This window comes from Eumetopias jubatus, unplaced genomic scaffold (assembly GCF_037043125.1).
Source record: "Eumetopias jubatus isolate StellerSeaLion01/CBP00866 unplaced genomic scaffold, mEumJub1_p1.0 scaffold_5, whole genome shotgun sequence".
NCBI lineage: Eukaryota > Metazoa > Chordata > Mammalia > Carnivora > Otariidae > Eumetopias > Eumetopias jubatus.
Window position 1 is genome coordinate 63782607 of NW_028274811.1, and position 18731 is coordinate 63801337.

The window sequence follows — 18731 nt, forward strand, 5'->3', positions numbered from 1 at the left end:
GTCCAACCTTCTTATTTAAAAGGTAAAGAAAATAAGAATCTGCTTAAGATTTTTATACTTGTTGGTGAAGCTAAGATTGAAATTGAAGTCCCTTAAATTCTCATCTACTTTGCTTTATATTAAACCTCACTAGGCAAGAATCACTGAACTTCCAAGGCTTGCTATTTTGTGAGGAGGATAAATAGACATTTTTATACTTGGCTCAAAGAAAGGCAGAAAGATGCTATGTAGGCTCCACGCTCAGCATAGAGCCCAACATGGGGCTTAAACTTATGACCCTGAGATCAAGACCTAAGCCAAGATCAGACACCTAACAAACCAAGCCACGCACACATCTCAAGATTGCTATTCTTCTCACTGGAGGCTACTCAATTGTTGCTATAGAAGCCAAAGAGTGAACCAAGACAGGTGATGTTTGCAGAGGGAATCAAGAGGAGGTTTGATATTATGTTAAACCTTTTCCTATATCCAAAGTCAAATTTAATCCTCTCAAGGATCCTGTGAAGTAACTAACAGATGTTTAAAAAATTAAAAATAAACAGATGAGGAAATGCTCCCACAATGAGACTAATTTGGCTATCTAGGGTCAAAACTTGTGTGGAAGAATGTGAACTCATACCTTGACCTTACTGTTGAAAAGTCTATGCTCTTTCTCAATAAAACTGAGGGGGGAAAAAGTCTATGCCCTTTCCACAATGTCATCTTGTCATTCAAACCTACTTAAAATTATTCAAAAACTTTCTTCACATGGAAACAAGCTGTGTGTGAGCCCTGCCAAAATTCAGCTTCCACAGAGACTGGTTACCTGCAGGCAATGTTGGAGGGACACTGGATGTGAGTGTTGGAAGATGCAGGCTTGAATCTTCCCTTTGTTTCTAAGTAGCCTGTAACCTTGGACCTGCTCCTTAACTGTTATGACTCTCAGTTACCTCATGTACAAGATGGTGAGTGTGATATCTGCCCAACACCTTCCACAGAGTTTTTAAGAGGATTAAGGCAGAAAGTGCTCAATAAATCTTTTCTCCATGGATGTTCTTACTCTCACATTTGCCCTTACACTCAAGCCAGATGTACTGTCAAGATTTATAGTATTCTTTTTATAAATCAAAATTGCTGTACAAATATAAGGTATTGTATTATGTGCCACGCTGTTATATAGGGCTTTGCTACTGATAAACCTATCCTTCCATTTGTTCTTCAGTATGGTCCACAGAAAGTTTCAGTGAGAGTAATTATTACTATTTTTTATTCACTATAAAGACAGTTTCCCTTTACAAATGTATAAACAACACTCTGTGACTTTATGAGGATCACATTATCCTGAGTTATTTTTACGAATTTGGAGGTATCTTTCACAGACAGCTATATTTATTCTTTTTTAAAAGTAATTCCTACATCCAATGTGGGGCTTGAACTCAAGACCCCAAGATTCCAAGATTTGAGTGCTCTACCGACTGAGCCAGCCAGGTGCCCCTGTATTTATTCTTGTGAAACTGTGTGAGGATCAAAATAATTTTAAAATTCATGGTTTATCTTAAAAGTTTAGGAATAGAAACACATGGTGGCATACCAGGACACATTTTAATTTTTTTAATTATTTTTTTAAGGACTTTATTTATTTGAGAGTGAGCAAGAGAGAGAGAGTGAGCAAGAGAGAGAGAGAGAGAGCACAAGTTGGGGGAAGGGGCAGAGGGAGAGGAAGAAGCAGACTCCCCTCTGAGCAGGGAGCCCAACATGGGGCTTGATGCCAGGACCTCAGGATCATGACCTGAGCCGAAGGCCGATGTTTAACTGAGTCACCCATTTGCCCCTTAAATTAGGTTTTTAAAATAAATGTGTAACACATGTGGGGACTGCATTCACTGGACAGGAAATATATAATGGAGCATGACTTGGAAAAAATGATAGCATGCACTCATTGGGTAACATGACATGAATTATAAATAGTTCAAAGTGAATTCATTCTGTTGTTTTCTTTTCAATGGTTACTTATTCTGTCATCTGTTAGTATTGATTATAAATTGTGCCATTTCCAAGAAAGGTTCTATATAAATCCAGAGGAACAAATAACACATTCCCAAAGAAGGTCTGTTTTATTCCAATTTGAGTCATCACAGATGTCACCTTTCTTTGACCATCATATGAAAAGTTGTCCATGAGAGAAAAAAAATCATTGACTTAATTTTGTGCATATTTGGCCCTACTCTTCTATGTCTAACTATATCCCTCTTCCTCTCTGAAGTCTTGGTTACCCCAAGTCCACAGTCATTTCTTTCTTTTGGGAGCTCTTTAGGTCCGGTTGTCTAAAGTAGGCAGTAGACAATCAGCATATAGTTACTTGCATCTTTCTAAGTATAAATTCTGACTCTACATCTGGATGTGAGACTCTTACACCTGATGTTTCTGTACAACATTTGCCTCAACATGGCGTCTGCTTTATTAGACAACCATACAAATCCTTGATAAGATTCATGAAGAACTGATGTTTAAGAGGTCTTTGTGGTACTTTAACTCCTGTTTCCCCAAGCACACTAACTCCCTTAATGGCAGGAGGGATGTTTGGTTTCTCTTTGGGTTTAGTACAATGATAGGTCAGAGGGGCATGAAGAAAATGCTAAGTAAATGTCTCCATAGCTGTCCTGACTCTCACATTTAGCCTCACACTCAATCTTATTCTACTCTCAAGAATCATAAAATGCCATCAGCACCTGGCTCCCCTTACTCCTTGTAATGGGCTGTGTCTTAGCTGGAATAACTAGGGAAGCTCATAAATCACCCTATTCAAAGAATTGGTAAGGTCTTCTGAGGCTAGCCTCTCTCTCCAGTGGTGTTAGAGAGTCATTAACTCTGGAATTACAAAACCTCACATCCCCAAAAGGCAAAGGAACACTCTGACCCTGGGGCTGGTTTTAATACGCATTGCAAAAACTTTCACTTCTCTCTTGAAATATGAGAGAGGAAAATAACACTAGGAGTCTAACACACTTTTCTTGGGCTTTTAAGTAATTATATGTGAAGGGCTAGATATGCAAGACCTATTTTCATCCTATTTCCTAGCAACATAAATATGAACAAGAAGCCCAAAGTGGGCTAATCATGCTGGTTCTAGCTGAACCCTTGGTTCTTTTCCTGAGTCGTTGGAACTGAGTCATTGTATTCTAATTTAGTTCTAGTTTCCTGATATGACTGTCCTGGGAGGTCCTGCGGCTGCCCCACAGAGCACTGGTCTTCCAAAAGTGCCTTGCATCCAAAGGGCTCCTTGGCCAAATCAGTATGGGGGAACCCTACAATTAATGGCCCTTCCTGAAGATTCATAATGAGTATTCGTGCATTAACATGCAGATTTAACTTTGTGCAAAAAGAAAATGCTTTCTTTTTATAATCTCATGTATTTCTTCTAGTATTAGCCTTCTAAAGATAAAATTTTATAAAATGCTGTTTTAATACATATAATATACCTTCTACTGTGATAATATAAAGAGGCATTTCTTAGATGCTTAAAAACAGATTTTACTCTCATCCGAGCCTTATATTCAGCTACTAATTGCTTTAATAATTTAGGACACTCGTACCGATTGGGAATGACTCAAATTTATATTCACCCAAAGGAAATATGGATTAAGAAGATTGCTTTCTCATGGGCCATTTCTCCAGAGATAGTTGCCTGAATTAAGGAATAAAATGTCAGGTCAAACTAATTTCTTATTACAATCTAGCAATCTAAATGGCAGCCATTGAGGTAAGTCCAGAAGGGGTTACATTTACATGGGAACAGGTTTATTGATTACCTAAAATCAATCCTTCTTTGCATCTCTTCAACTTTTAGAGAATAATTTTGCCGGATTAAAGAGGTCATTCTCCTTTAAAGAAATTTTGACCCTCGATATGGAGAGCTTTGCAATGGGATATAAAAGTTGGTTACACACACACACACACACACACACACACACACACACACACGAGTGCAATGATTTCTGTTCCAGTGATTGATCTATCTATGCAACTACCTGCTTCTCTCAGAAACATCTAAATATGTACGTACATCATTTCCCCCTCCAGAACACAGTTATATTAGAGAAATACCTTTCTAATTCTCCTTTACGTTTCCTTACTAAAAATATGCCACTAAACAATCTCAAATATACAGACACATACATGCCACTAATTTCTACTTTTAGGTAGAATAAACACATTATCTGAATTTTTAAAAATAATGAAAAGTAAGTCGAAGAGAAAAATGTCAAGTAGAAAAGAAATGCATTATAACTAAACATAAAAATAAAATTAGGATGTAAAATAAATTGATTTTTAAAATGTGCTTAAGAAATGACTGGCACATTCTTTATATTCTAAGACCTAGTCAAGTGTGGAAATTATTTATGCTTTTTATATCACACAGCACTGTGAAAAGTAGAACATTAAGTACCTTCTGCAAATATTTAAGTTTATTTTAGCTTTACACAGATTTAAGAACAAATAGATATTGGGCACCATGAATTTAGTCTAGCCACTGGTAATGTATTATAAAATCTTGTCCTTTGGAATAGTAAAACTATTAAGCATTATTTTGACATAAATAATTCTACTGATTTAACAATTTTTGAATTGCACAAAAAGTTTTAAGTATAGATTATTTGCCTGTATATTGCTCCACACACCCTAAAATAATATGCTTAATGTAAATGCAAAAAAATTATTTATCTACTTAGATTGTATTCAAATTTGAAGCTGAAGAGATGTGTTCTTTATTAAATAAAAAAAAACAACAGTCGGGTGTCAAGGTTCCTATAACCTCTCTCATTAGGCCTTTCTTCTTTATTGTATACTGAGGACCTAATTACTAACTGGCACATAGTAAAATGACAAATCATCCCATTATCAACCAAAAAAAAAAAAACTGAACAATTATTTCAATATCTAAATCACATGCAAGATTACAGTTCAAATGACACAATAGCACTGCTCAATTTAAACTACATCCTTCTGTAAAGCTGAAAAGCAGATTAAATTTGAATAATTAATTTTAATGTTTTCATTTATATGTGATGCATTAAAATTTTACTTGCTCTGAGCCATTAATGATGGACTATAACCCAATTTCCAGGATTTAGAGATTATTTCTGCTCAGATTAGTCCTGGTGTTTATACCAGGCAAACCTTCTCAGAGGCAACGCAAAATTTGTAACTATACTTCACTTCTACTTGGTCTGACTCAGGCATGCTATAACTAAGCAGACCCTTCCTGGAAGTACTATTCTGAAAGATATTGTAGCTATTTTCTGGGAAATATCTTTTGTTAACTAATTTTCAATCACTTTTAAAGTACAGTACAGTCCTTTGACATTACTCCTAATAGCCTACTTAAAATTAAATATTATTTAGCATAGCCAAAAAAATTGTTTTAATAAACTTTCCTTAACATCAGTGTTTCATTTGCTTTTTCCTTCTGTCCTTTAATGCCACTAGTTTTCAATCATTTACTCATTTATTAAGGACTATGTGCGTGCGTGTGTGTGTGTGTGTGTGTGTGTGTGTGTATGTGTATGGCCCTGGGCTAAGCACTCTTTAGGATATTCATGTTTAAGTTCAGAACCTGGTCCCCTTAGAAGTTTACTTTATTGCAATGGTGACATGATATAAGGCAGTGTGGTAAAACCTGGAGGAGGAAGAAAGGAGACTGAACAAAGAATCAAAATCTCTAGGTTTTGATCCTGGATGTGCTGGTTGGTTAATTAAGGGGCTTATTAGTATCCCCAAAGACACGAGTCTTTCCCATTTTTTTCACTCCATTGTCTTCAGAATATTGATTTTGTCCCTCCAACTAGCTTCCTTCAGTATCCCAAGATGGCTGCCTCAATTACCTGCCACATCATATGCCAACACAACAATATTCAGCATTATTCAGCAAAACCAAATTTAACTAAAGGAGAGTTGTCTTTTCCCTTTGAACTATAGACAAAAGACTGGGCTGTTGCCACCATGAGTTTACTGTATGTCCCTTGCACCCTTTGCCACTTCACTAAAACTGGATTAATCAGATTTTCTCAAAGGAATTCTAACTGAGCAATGGCTTGTTAATTTGAACTAGTTCCTTGATAAAGATGACATAAATTTGGTTCCAAGAGAAATTCTTGCTACTCAAAGTGTGGTCCCTGGACCAGTAACATTGACATCACCTGAGAGCCGGTTAGAAATGAAGAATATATGTCCTTACTTCAAGACATACTCAGAATCTGCATTTTAGCAAGATGCCCAGGAGATCCATATGCACACTGAATTTTGCAAGACATATTTTTATAGACCCCACATATGTTTTGAATCCAAATATTTCATCAGAATTAGGCTAACAATGATGTTTTCATAAGAGAGCATTTTCTGAAGCAAATTGCATTGAGTCAGTTTAATTGTTTAATCAATTTTCTTTTCAGAGAAAATCTGTTTCCTTCATTCTTTTTTATTTTTTCTTTATTTGATCAATTCTTCTCTAAGTAAATTTTACAGAACAGATTCAAATCACTTACCATCTTTTATTTTTATATAAAATTATAGTATTTAACCTGCTGCCACATGCCTTTTTTTTTTTTTTTTGAGGGGGGGAGGGACATTTCTACTAAGTTCAATTTTCCTGGCTTAAATTTATCATCTCTAACTTTTGTCAAAAATATTTTATTTCCATTAATATTTAGTCAATACAAATTTTACTATCTTTGGTTCCAGCCACAGTTAATTTTATTTTTATTTGATTATTTCTAATTAATAATATTTTCATTTAATAATGAAAATAACTTTCATTATTAGAAAAAACAGCTCCAAATACTTATCTTCAAACCAATTAAATAGCTACAGCTATCCCAATGTGTTGTCTACTAAGGTCTTAAATAAATTAAGAAAAAAGAAAAGGTCTTAACATTTAGGCTCAAAGTGGCTCATGTAAGAACATCTTGCTTAGCTGCAGTATCCTTTGAATTCAAGCTAGATTATATTAGTTTTTGTTTGTACAATGTAAAGACATTATTAGAGGGAATAGTACGTGTTGGTTACTATAAGAATATCCACAAATAAAAATTCTACTGGAATATAAACTCCTAAAGGGTAAGATCTATGTCTCATTCATGTTTATTCCCCTGCAAGAATCAACAGTGGTCAAAACATTTTTTGAATTAGAGAAAAGAAATAATAAACATACCCGTTCTCAGACAGATGCTGTAAGAATTCAGAAAAGGGAAACTTGGTCCTATCCGGGCTATAAGTTTTCACGCAGTAGTTGGTATTCCTTCCAGAGGGTACAGCATAATCCAAATATGGAGATGGAAATGCCCAGAGCTTTTTCTAGGACACTGTCCATTTTGATTAAGTATACAGTGCTCATGAGCTAGCACTGGAAAGGTAGGAAGTCAGCATTCTTATCAGTGAGATAATTAATCTGGTAGTCAGTACATATTAGACAGGCATAGAGGGTGGGGAGTGGAATGAAGCGAAGGAGGTGGTAAGAAACTGCCAATAGTGAAATCAGTGCGTAAGATAATTGCAGAGGTAATAAGAGCTTGTGCCTGGAAAATAGGAACTGGAGTGGAATAAAAGAAACAGATGCTGAAGATGCTTCATGGCAAAGATATCTCTTACTCTTGATCCTCTTTTCTTTTCATGCTGTTTTTTTTTCTCCCCAAGGAGAGGAGTTATTTGCTAATAACTTTCAAATTCTAGTTTGCTTTCTCCTGTACTGCAGATAACATTTTAATCATTTTAGACTAACCCCTGGGCATTTATTCTACCATGTTGTATATGAACCTCAGTGTCTCAAAATAATCCTCCATGTTCTTTCCCAAACTAAGATTTTCTTTCTTTGTTTCTTTTCTTTTCTTTTTTTTAAGATTTTATTTATTTGACAGAGAAAGACACAGTGAGAGAGGAAACACAAGCAGGGGGAGTGGAAGAGGGAGAAGCAGGCTTCCCATGGAGCAGGGAGCCCGATGCAGGGCTCGATGCAGGGCTCAATCCCAGGACCCTGGGATCATGACCTGAGCTGAAGGCAGACGCTTAATGACTGAGCCACCCAGGCGCCCCTAAGATTTTCTTTGTTAATGATGACATTGTGAAAGGTAAAAATCAGTCTTATATACTACTAGTCACACAGGACTACCAATTTTATCTCTTAATTTACGCCTGCATTTTTCTCTCTGCTTATGCCCACTGCCTCTGCTACAGTCAGAGTCTTACTTATTTCTACCTACCTTTACAGTGTCTTCCTAACTTGTCTATCCAGTTCTTCATCCTCCAAGTCCATCCTTCATACAGGTGCCAGAGTAATCATTTTGACATGCAAATCTAACCGTGCCACTCCTCAACTTACAATCTATTAATGGTTTCTAAATCTTGCCTTTGGGAAATGTAATGAGTTATAATGGAAAGGGAAATATAATTTAGAATCAGACATGTAAATTTAAATTTTGTTTCTACTATATATTAATCATGTGGCCTTGAGCAAGTTATTTAATTTATCTGGCCCTCAGTTTCAAAAATGTTCCCTATAGAATTATTCTGAAAATCAAATGGAATTGTATAAAGGGCTTAGCACAGTACATAATAGGCATTGAATAAATACATACCCCATAAGAAAATTAACATTGAGAACGAGACAACAAAATTTTCCTTGAATATTCTGGGCAAAACCAGGATTAGATACTTCCTTAGCCTAATACAGTTAGATAGCATCAATTTCCTAATAAGGGGGCAATTACGTCAATACTAGGATCCATGTTAATTGTTTAGAAAAACACAATTCAACTTAGCTATAGAATTAACTATTTTGAGTGAATCCTGGCTCATGTCATAATAACATAAAGAAACCCTCTTGGGTATGTGGGTTATTGGTCCCTGAACCAAGTGAACCCAAGTAATATGTGCTGAAAAAATTCTGGTGCCTCATATAAGCACCTGAGGTTGGCTTTACTCCTTTGGATTAGTGTCCAAAAGCTAAGTACCTTTTCTATCTGGGCATGCCACATGATAACTGATGGGGAGAGAAACGGCCAGAGGCTGTGGCCACCAGTGGAAGGAAAGAGAATCAGGAGTGACAGGGAAGTTAAGGAAGTGAATGGAATGATATTTACATTTTGATGGTGGGAGGAAAATAAACATAGGATTATGACTTGAGCTATTTTTTCCCCTAAAATTAGAAGAGGCCTGGTCTTTTTGGTAGACAATGAGTGGAAAGAAATGAGAGACAAAACCTGTAGTAAAGAAGTATGTAATGGAAGCATCAGATGAGGTAGGAGAGAGTGTAATCAAGGATTACATGATAATGGATCCTTGATTTAAAAAGAGTTTGATAAATGTAAGCCTCAATAAACTTAAGTCTTGGTAAAAAAGAAAGAGTCCTCTTCTATTGAACTAGGAAGAAAGGAGGAGAGGATTCTTGTAGTTGAGGTAAATTTGTGACTGTGAATAATTTCCAACCTTGTCTGCACATTAGCCTGACCCAGGGGACTTCTACAAAAAGACCAATAGAAGGGCCCTCCCTGAGATTCTGATCTAATATATCTGGACAGGGATTGGGCATGGGAATTTTGTAAAGCTCCCCAAGTGATTTTAATGTGCATCCAGGGCTGAGGTCCACAAAGTTGCTTTGTGGTAGAGAAAAATGGAGGATAAATGACACTAGGAGAGATCATCTTGATCTCAGTAGCTATGAAAAAGGTAAAGTCTTTGGCAGGATGAGAGAAGTGTTTATGGGATAGGGGCAGAGAAACTTTTGAAGTTTGTGTAAAAAGCTTCCACTCCTTATCATGCTGCTTCTTCTGTCTACATCAATATGTGGCAAGCAATACATAAAGACATCAAGAACACACACTACATGGAAGAGGAGCTTCATGGAGCCATCCATCTGTTGTCAAACTCCCAAGGTGATGTTCAGTGAAAGTGGGGGTTGTTGATTTCAGAAGAAGAGATGGCACAAGGAATATAATGTGGCTCAGTGACATATTTTTTTTCCAAACCATCTTAGAGGAAAAAACAAAATAAAAGAATAGTATTAAAAAAAAAGGCATGTGAAAGTATGTATGTGGGTAGATCATACTTTTGGTATGTATTATGAATTTATATTTTTATTCAAAGACTCGTAATTTTGCTACATAAAACATCTACTATAGGACAGTATAATTAGGCAAAGATGATACATGAAAATACACAAAATCCATGGACAATGTATTGGAAAAATTTTAAACTAAATGTATATGTATATATGTGCACATATAAAATTACACATATATATTCAGTCTTTATATATATATAATATTGCCTATGTATAATTTTAAATTTGAGTAATGTCCATCTGTGTTGAAGTTATAAACATAGATTTATATATATATGTATATGTGTGTATATATATATATATATATATATATATTTCAGGAAAAATAATAGAAACAAAAAACATAGAAATAAAAAACTACTTTAATGCTTTTACCAAAATGGGGTATTCACCTTTCCTAAGACTAAGGTAAACTTTATCACTGGTATTTATTTGAGAATTGCTTTGGTATGCTGCAGTTAGTTAGAAGAGGAAAAAAGAACCATAAAATTTTATGTTCAGGTATACTAACAACATGAAAAACTTCTTGCATTTCTTTCCTGTAAGAAATGGAATATACTCCAACTGTGAGATATTGCTGGAAGAACAATAGTAAGAAAACCTGCCCAGTGCTAGGCTTCATTAACTAAAGTCTATGTCTACAAACTCAGAGGCCAGAGACACCCTCACAGGGCATTCTACCCATCTCACTCCATATTGATTAGAATACTTATGGAGCATTGTGTTCAGTTCTGGAACCACATTTTAAAAAGATATTTAAAAAATGCACTGAGAGAAAGACAAATGAGTTTGCTAGAGGTACCATTCTCTATATACAATGTAAAGGTTAGAAAGAGGCTAGAAACTCACAGAAGCTTTTTAAAGAAAGGGCAATTTAATAATCTGAATAATCCAACAATGGATGCAGTTCCTTGTAACCAGAATATCTAGGTACAGGCTCAATGACCATACATCTATAAAAGCTATGATGAAAGGATTCTAAACATCAGGTTTGACGCATCATGTCTGAGTTTTGATCCGGATGACCTTAAAGTCCCTTTCTAAATCTGTAATGCCATTACTAGGACAAGAGACGCATGTAGTGTGGACAGCCACTTAATGCTATAAAGGGATGACACAACTATACAAAAACACTAATATGTTTTTCTTTTTTGTTTATTTAAGTAGTTTTAAATCTTATAGGTGATCTTCTTTATAATTACATACATATTTGCTTATCTAAATGTAAGCAATAATATTTAAAAAATTATGTATCTCAGATCAAATCATTTATCTACAATTTTTTTACTTTCAATCTTGTAACCAGTACTTCCTAAGCACTAAAAATGAGATTAAATGGCTTTCCTTAAGGAATACATGCATCAGGAGTTGTTCTAAAAATATCTACTAGGCAAAGCAATTTTCCAAGGTATAGCTGGGTTATGATAAATAGCACAAGAGCATATATATTGGATGCTTGTTTATTCTTAGGTGGGTATTTATATATTCGTAATGCGAGGGGGGTACAGAATATTAATTTAAACATATTTCTTGAAGCATCTGAGAGATTATGTTACATTGCTATGGATTTTCTGCTTCTGGGATTTGATTGTACTGTGAGCCCAGCAGCCTTTTTGGTCCTTTCCAGGTTACATCCATACAAGAACACTAGGATACCGATTCTGACTCCTACAGTAGCAGAACTGACAAGGGACCTCACCTCTGGGGAACACCAGGGCCATGAGCTGTGGCAGCCTGCCCGCCTGACAGGGCCTCCTTCCTTGAGCTTCTCACACAGCTCCAACCATGTCTCTGATTCTCCCGGGGCTTGTCACTTCAATAAACTCCTGTCACAGATTGACTAGATTCAGCCATTGTATTAGTTTGCTAGGCTGCCATAACAAAGTACTACATGCTAGGTGGCTTAAGCAAGAGAAATTTATTTTCTCACAGTCCTGGAAGCTAGAAGTCTGAGATCAAAGTGCCAGCAGATGGCTGACTTTTCTCCGAGTCTTCACATGATCTTCCCTCCGTGTGTGTCTGTGTCCTAATCTTCTTAAAAGGACACTGGTCATATTTGATTAGCACTTACCCATACGACCTCATTTCACATTAATTGCTTCTTTGGAGATCCTCTCTCCAGATACAGTCTCATTCTAAGGTATTGGAGGTTCAGCCTTCAACATACGAATTTGTGGGGGAACACAGTGGAGCCCACAACAGTAATTTTAAAAAGTAGTAGTTCATTAAGCTAACTTTTAAAAATATGAAATACTCGTTTGACAATTTTTTTTTCAAGATTTGACTGGATGTTTTTGCATTAAGGAATTTTGCTAAATTAAAGATAATTTGGATAATATGTTTAACTTTAGCAAACCGTATTTTCAGACAAAAAGTCTAGATATTATTTTGGAGTTTTGATTCTACCTGTTCAACTACTTATTACCAGCCAGGCTCTAAGTAAAAATGATACAAAAGCTTTATTAAGAATTTAAAATACTACAGAGGAATTTCAGTTACAATTTTAGATTTGCCAGATGCATTAGCATAAAACCTCATTGAAGTTTGTCAACATGCTCCTTGAACCATAATAGAGAGAAGCATAAAGTAGTATTTGAAAAGTATACTTGTTCTTTACATACGGAGAAATCAGTGTTTTCTTTTCCTTATGAAAGAGCTTCTCAGTGAAGAACTCATATAAGATTGCTAAATGCCTTTTCTATTTAATTAAAAATAAAGTTTTATCTGAAATGGATTAAATACAACTACTGTTTAATTAAACCAAAAGCCTTTCAGAGGGTCTCTCCAATAAGATCAATTAACATTCTGTTCCATATTGAACATAATTAGAAAGGCAATTCTTACAATCCACTGACATAACCTTTAAAATACACTTGGCCTTTACCATGTATCTATATAGCATTTCCTTAAGAATCCAAATGGTTAAACAGAAAAATTATATATTAAATTTAATATTAGCTTTCATTTTAAAATTAAAATTACTCAGAAAATAGAACTAATAAATATTATTTCACAACTGGTATTTCTGATTAATTTGAGAAATCTGCATGAGAAAATACATTCCCACAGGTGAAAAAGGAGGAGGATCAAACCTTACGTTAGGGAAGTGAAATATTGAGCAAATATAAGAGGAATTCGAGTTCACACACTCCTTTTCAAAAACAAAACCGTTTCAGTCAGAGCTTTTGAAATATTTGCCTTAAATTTCTGAGTCATACAGCTTATGTAGACAACAAAATTTTATGAATGCCAACAATAAATTTGAAAAGGTTTGTATTTTCAAACACTTGTATGAAATGGCCAAGAAAATTGCAAGAAACAGAAAAAACATACTGAAGTGGCCTTTGACCACTGCTTTGCGATATGGAGATTATCAACAGGATTTTAAAAGTATGCCCCACACTTAATCAAATATAAATGATACTCCTTGCTGCCAAATACATGCAGTTAAGTTTCTCCCATCAAAAGTAAAATATCTTGAAAGGAGTTCTAAGACAACTGGTTGAGCGGTTGAGATGTTCTACTTAACACTCAACATGGTTCAGATGGGCTAAAAGACTCTTCAGAAAGGTCTGGACTTTGGACATGCTCACTGGGGAAAGTCAGGCCATAGGAGAGGGTAGAGTTTCAGTACCCTCAGGTTTGAACTGCTCCTGGGTCCAAAGGTCACATTTTCAAGTCTTTTGTGTCCTCAGCCTAAGTAGGTATAGCCCATCAAGGAGTTGCCAAGACTTTGCCCTCAGGCTTTTTTTTTTTTTTACGTAATTGCTTCTTCAGTGCACACTAGTCCAGTGTGGCTGCTTTCTGGAGACAAGACTCCCAACCCCTATATGTTCGTCATTATCTGCATATTGCACTGCTTTTCCCTTACTATTTGGGGAATAATTTCTTTCTTTTTTTTGGGGGGGTGATTACTTTCAACTTGATTATTTCTTGACCAAAATACAACTTTGCTTCTGAAAAATCCAGTCACTTGACCAATGAGAATTAGTAACTTGTTTTCATATTTTCCATACTTCCTTAATTTTTTTTTTCTTCTTACTTCAAAATTGAACTAAAGCATCTAAGATGCATAGAGTTCAAAAATATTAAAATATCAACCAGTTGGCATGTAACACCTAGGGAAAGAAGGTTTCGGAAACAATGCAAAGAATCGGTATGTCTAGAGTTCTGGTACACTTTCTGTGAGTCACCAGTGCCCTACAGACAGAGAGCCGCACCCTCTGAGGGGTATACTAACTTAGTGATTGGACTCTGAGTTGTACCGGGACCACATTTTAATACAGTCGTCTGACAAAAGGGTCTGTTCTCTTAACCCTCACAACTATCTTTCTGACACATGGACAAAGGCTCTCTTCCTCTGCATGGTCCTCTCTAGACAGGAAGCTCTTCAGGGAGGGGAGAGGGAGCATTGGTTGGCTTGTAGCCACTCTCAACCCAGAAGAATGCAGGGCAAGACCCTGAGCCCCCTAGGCAGACTCCAGGTTACAGTGTTGGAAACAAAAGCTCTGTGCAGCTACTGCATAAAATTAGAAGACCAGAAATGTGACAGATAGTTAAAAAGGCTTCAGCATTTAAATTTACTCATTTTTAAAGAGTAATTTGTTATGTATTTTCTAAATAGTTTAATCAATTTTACTAAAATTAGAAGAGCCACACATCACAGGTGCATAATTACATTTGCCATTAAATACAAACACAGATGCATGAAACAAAATTAGATGCAATCATTTCATTGAGAAAAGAATGACACTTGTTTCTCATTTCTCATTTTTGATTCAAAAAAAATAAACTAAGCTTTGGTTTTTCTCAAAGACTAAAGGGTATATTGTGTGTGGTTTGTAAAAACAAAACAAAACAAAACAAAACGCACAAAAACCAAAAACTTCCAACTTTTGGTGAGGAATTAGTGATCAGGTCATTCTAGAAGTAATGGAGAGAAACTTTATCATATCATAGCCGAGGCTTCCATCACTGTAGTCATGATAGTCATCACCATGTCATAATCAACTCTATATGGGAGACACTGCAGAAAGCAAATGTGCCTTCCACCCATCTAGAATGGCCCTTGCTATAATTTTGCCTACTATGGTATATCCATGTGGGGAAACAGGGCAGGGGGGCTGTTTACTATTTATGTACCCAACAGTATGATAACAATTTTCATGGATGTCCTCTCATTCCAGCTCCACAATAATCCCTTGAAGTAAAGTTGGCCTCATTATGAAGATGAGGAGACCTGGGGAGGTGAATTCATTTGCCCTGCTAATAAGGATACAAATTCTAGCAGCAGAGTTAGAATTTGAACTCTGTCCTGGAATCTATTCTGGTATTCTACCTCCTTATCAGTCAACAAACCCACAGAAGACAAAGCCTTCTCTAGCCGTGGCCAGACAAGCTTTATCACTGATATCAAGTCCCACCATGTACATCCTGTAGGCCTGAGTGAGTGACCCCTCTCAGTACCTGAGCTTTTGGAATGCAGATGTTATATGGTGATTTATTTTTTATTTCTCTGTGACATTGCTTTTGTCACAGACTGTAAGACTACTGATGTTTTCTGAAATGGGCTCTGAAATCAGAATGGATTTCTCTGACCAATATGGCTTTGGGAATGATTAAAATGAATCCCACATCAGAATTCTCATTAGTATTAGCTGTGGGTAAAAATAATTCATTTGAACATCTGTATAAATAAAGTTTTTTATTCTTTTATTCTTTAGACTTGATGCAATTTTAGGGCAATAGGGAACAAAGTTCATTCTCATGTTGATATGGCTGAATTTCAGCAAAGATCTTGCTGATTAATTCAGCTTTCTTATGCTGGGATAATAATCTCATTTCCCTTCTTTCCAACTCTTATTATAGAAACTTTTCAGTTTTAATATTAAATGATATGTTTTTAACTTTTCTTAGCTAGAGGATTAAGAAATAAAATCAGTTACATTTTTAAAAAAAGATGATGATCCCTTAAAATTAGATTTATTTAATTCATAATAAATATTTATGTGAATACTTCTTGAAATGGGGTCATTCATTGGTACAACTATTCCATTAAACATCCTAAATTTCATTTTAATATTATGCTGTCACTTTACTTAAGATTACATGCAGAGAACATATTGGGTAATGGACCTAAAGTTTATTCAACCTGCTAGGAGTCGAACTTCTTTTAGTTTCTCAGATATACTACACTTTCTTTTATCTCTAGGGCTACACATTGTTCCTCCTGGAACATTTTTTTTTACTCCATCTCCCTCCTGTTTGCAGGCACAACTAACTCTTCTTCTTTCTTTTTTTTTTTAAGTTGTGCAATCGTTATCATGAATACTATAAAATGATTTCTTTCTCACCCAACTCCTATCAATTCCACTTCATTGACAGATATCTCCTTTTGGGTGAGGTCCAGAGTAGCATTGTTATAACTATCACCATCTTCATTCTTCTTATCGTTAACTATTTAATGTGGGTTTACTATGAATAAGTATTTTGCTGAATATTACATCCGTATTATATAATATAAAGCTTAGAGTAACCCTATAAATAAGGATTAATATTCTTATTTTGTACATTCTCTGCCCTTTGGTTTCAAGACTAAAAATTTAAAGAACTTGCTGGTTGACTTCCTTTTGGTCTCATGAGACTGCTGTGGTTGTCAGATGAATCTATATGACAGTGACATCATGCTCCTGTGCCCAGTTTTGTAATACAAATCTGGACCCCTTATCTGTTTTTTCCATTTCTCAAATCTTCCACTCAGAAGAGAGAAGCATCACTTCAGCTGCCAATCATTGACCAGGGTAAATCTCATGGCAAAGCATGAAATCTGTTGGTGAGAAGGTTTATTGTCCTCTTTCAGAAAGGAGAACTGCAAGGGAGTAGCAGTAGTGAATCTTTTGAAAAATAATATAAGCTTTCATGTGTGATCTCTTCAACAGGTATCATGTGTCATTTGATAATGAGCTGAAGAGGTACTTGGTAGTTTAAATTTTTGTAATTAAATTCCCATGTAAAAAACAAACTATAATTTAACATATTGAGACATGGATGTTTTGCATTCTTGTCTCATTAATTTAATATCATAACAGGTATGGGGCTCCTATGATTGAAACTTGAAGATCTTGGATACAGTTGTCTCCTAATTAGCTTTAATTGGCCAGTTTAATACTACTGTTCATTTCCTCATTTTCTTTGTGATTCTATATGCATCGGGTAAAGTGGTAGAAAAATAATAAGTCTGATTTATTTGACTTTTACTAGGAAATAACTGTTGCTTCTAATTTATTTTGGACATATTGAAAACTAGGTAAATATTTCAAAATTATAAAGGAAATAGTAAGAAATAAGATAGATTTTTCTAATATGGTTTGCATTTATTTGATCCATTAAAAAAAAACCACCTTGGAAATGAATATATTTATGTTCTTTATAAACAGATTTTAGTGTATTAAAAAAACTCAAAGAATAAAACTTCCTAAAGAGATTCTATACTTTCTATATTTAAACTTGATTAGCAATTTAATTCATGATTATTATTTATAGATAGAATTTCTCAAGTCCTGTATTTTTCAGTTGCATTTTTCTCCCAAGACCTGAAAAAGAGGCAGAATACTATTGTTCTATCATTATATTCTCATAGACTTCTAGGACCAAACAAACAAAGCAACCCTGAAACAATCAGTGCATAGCCTTTTCTAAAACATAAAGACTTGGGGCGCCTGGGTGGCTCAGTTGTTAGGTGTCTGCCTTTGGCTCGGGTCATGATCCTGGGGTCCTGGGATCGAGCCCTGCATCTGGCTCCCTGCTCTGCGGGAAGCCTGCCTCTCCCTCTCCCCCTGCTTGTCCTCCCTCTCTCACTGTGTCTCTCTCTGTCAAATAAATAAATAAAAATCTTTAAAAAAAATAAAAAAATAAAACATAAAGACTCTTTCACCATGAATTTTTCTTAAATATTTGGCACTGTCCACTTTTTGTGGGTTAGTATGGCCTGGCAGATGCAAAAAAAAAAAAAAAAAAAAGTTGTTGTCCATTAATATGAATAGAGAGCTCAAGGAACAGCAAAATGTGTTGAGATTCTCTCCCACCTCCTGCTCTTAGAGTGGCTTTCCTCATATGGCAGGTTGGGACCAGCCTGTTTTCCAGTTTCATACCTGAGAGCAGAGTGATGGCTTCAAGGAGTTGCTAACTCTGAGGTGATTGGAAATTTTTGGTTTCTCCTTCATCTCTCTACAAAACAACTCTAAATAAATCACTTTGTCATAAATTATGGTATGCTTGCTTTACAAGTACAGCTTAAGGGAATGTCTTCTACTTCTTCCACCTTCCCTGGACAATTCCAACAAGATGCCACTTTTAAATCCATTTACAAGGAAGTTCTAGACTCCTCCCTGAAAAACTCACCTTGGGGGGTGGAACATGGGACTATGTCGGTAGCTTCTTTTACAATACCTGACTGGGGTAGCTCCCCAAAGGAAGTGACTTTCCAGAAGAAGGGAAATTAGACTGATAAAGCTATGAATAATCTTATAAGGGGTAGGAGGGAATTTCTCCAGCATTATTCAGATAGTTAAGTAGAACAATTATGGAAAAATCCAGGAGTCTAGGGAACTTCTGCAATACATGAAATACTCTGAATCAAAGC

The 18731-nt window shown here is 35.6% G+C and overlaps 1 protein-coding gene across 2 annotated transcripts in view; it reads right to left on the reverse strand.

Moving 5' to 3' along the window:
- Positions 1-18731, reverse strand: part of EDIL3 (EGF like and discoidin domains 3) — a 410994-nt gene that overhangs the window by 57320 nt on the left and 334943 nt on the right. The window lies entirely within an intron of this gene.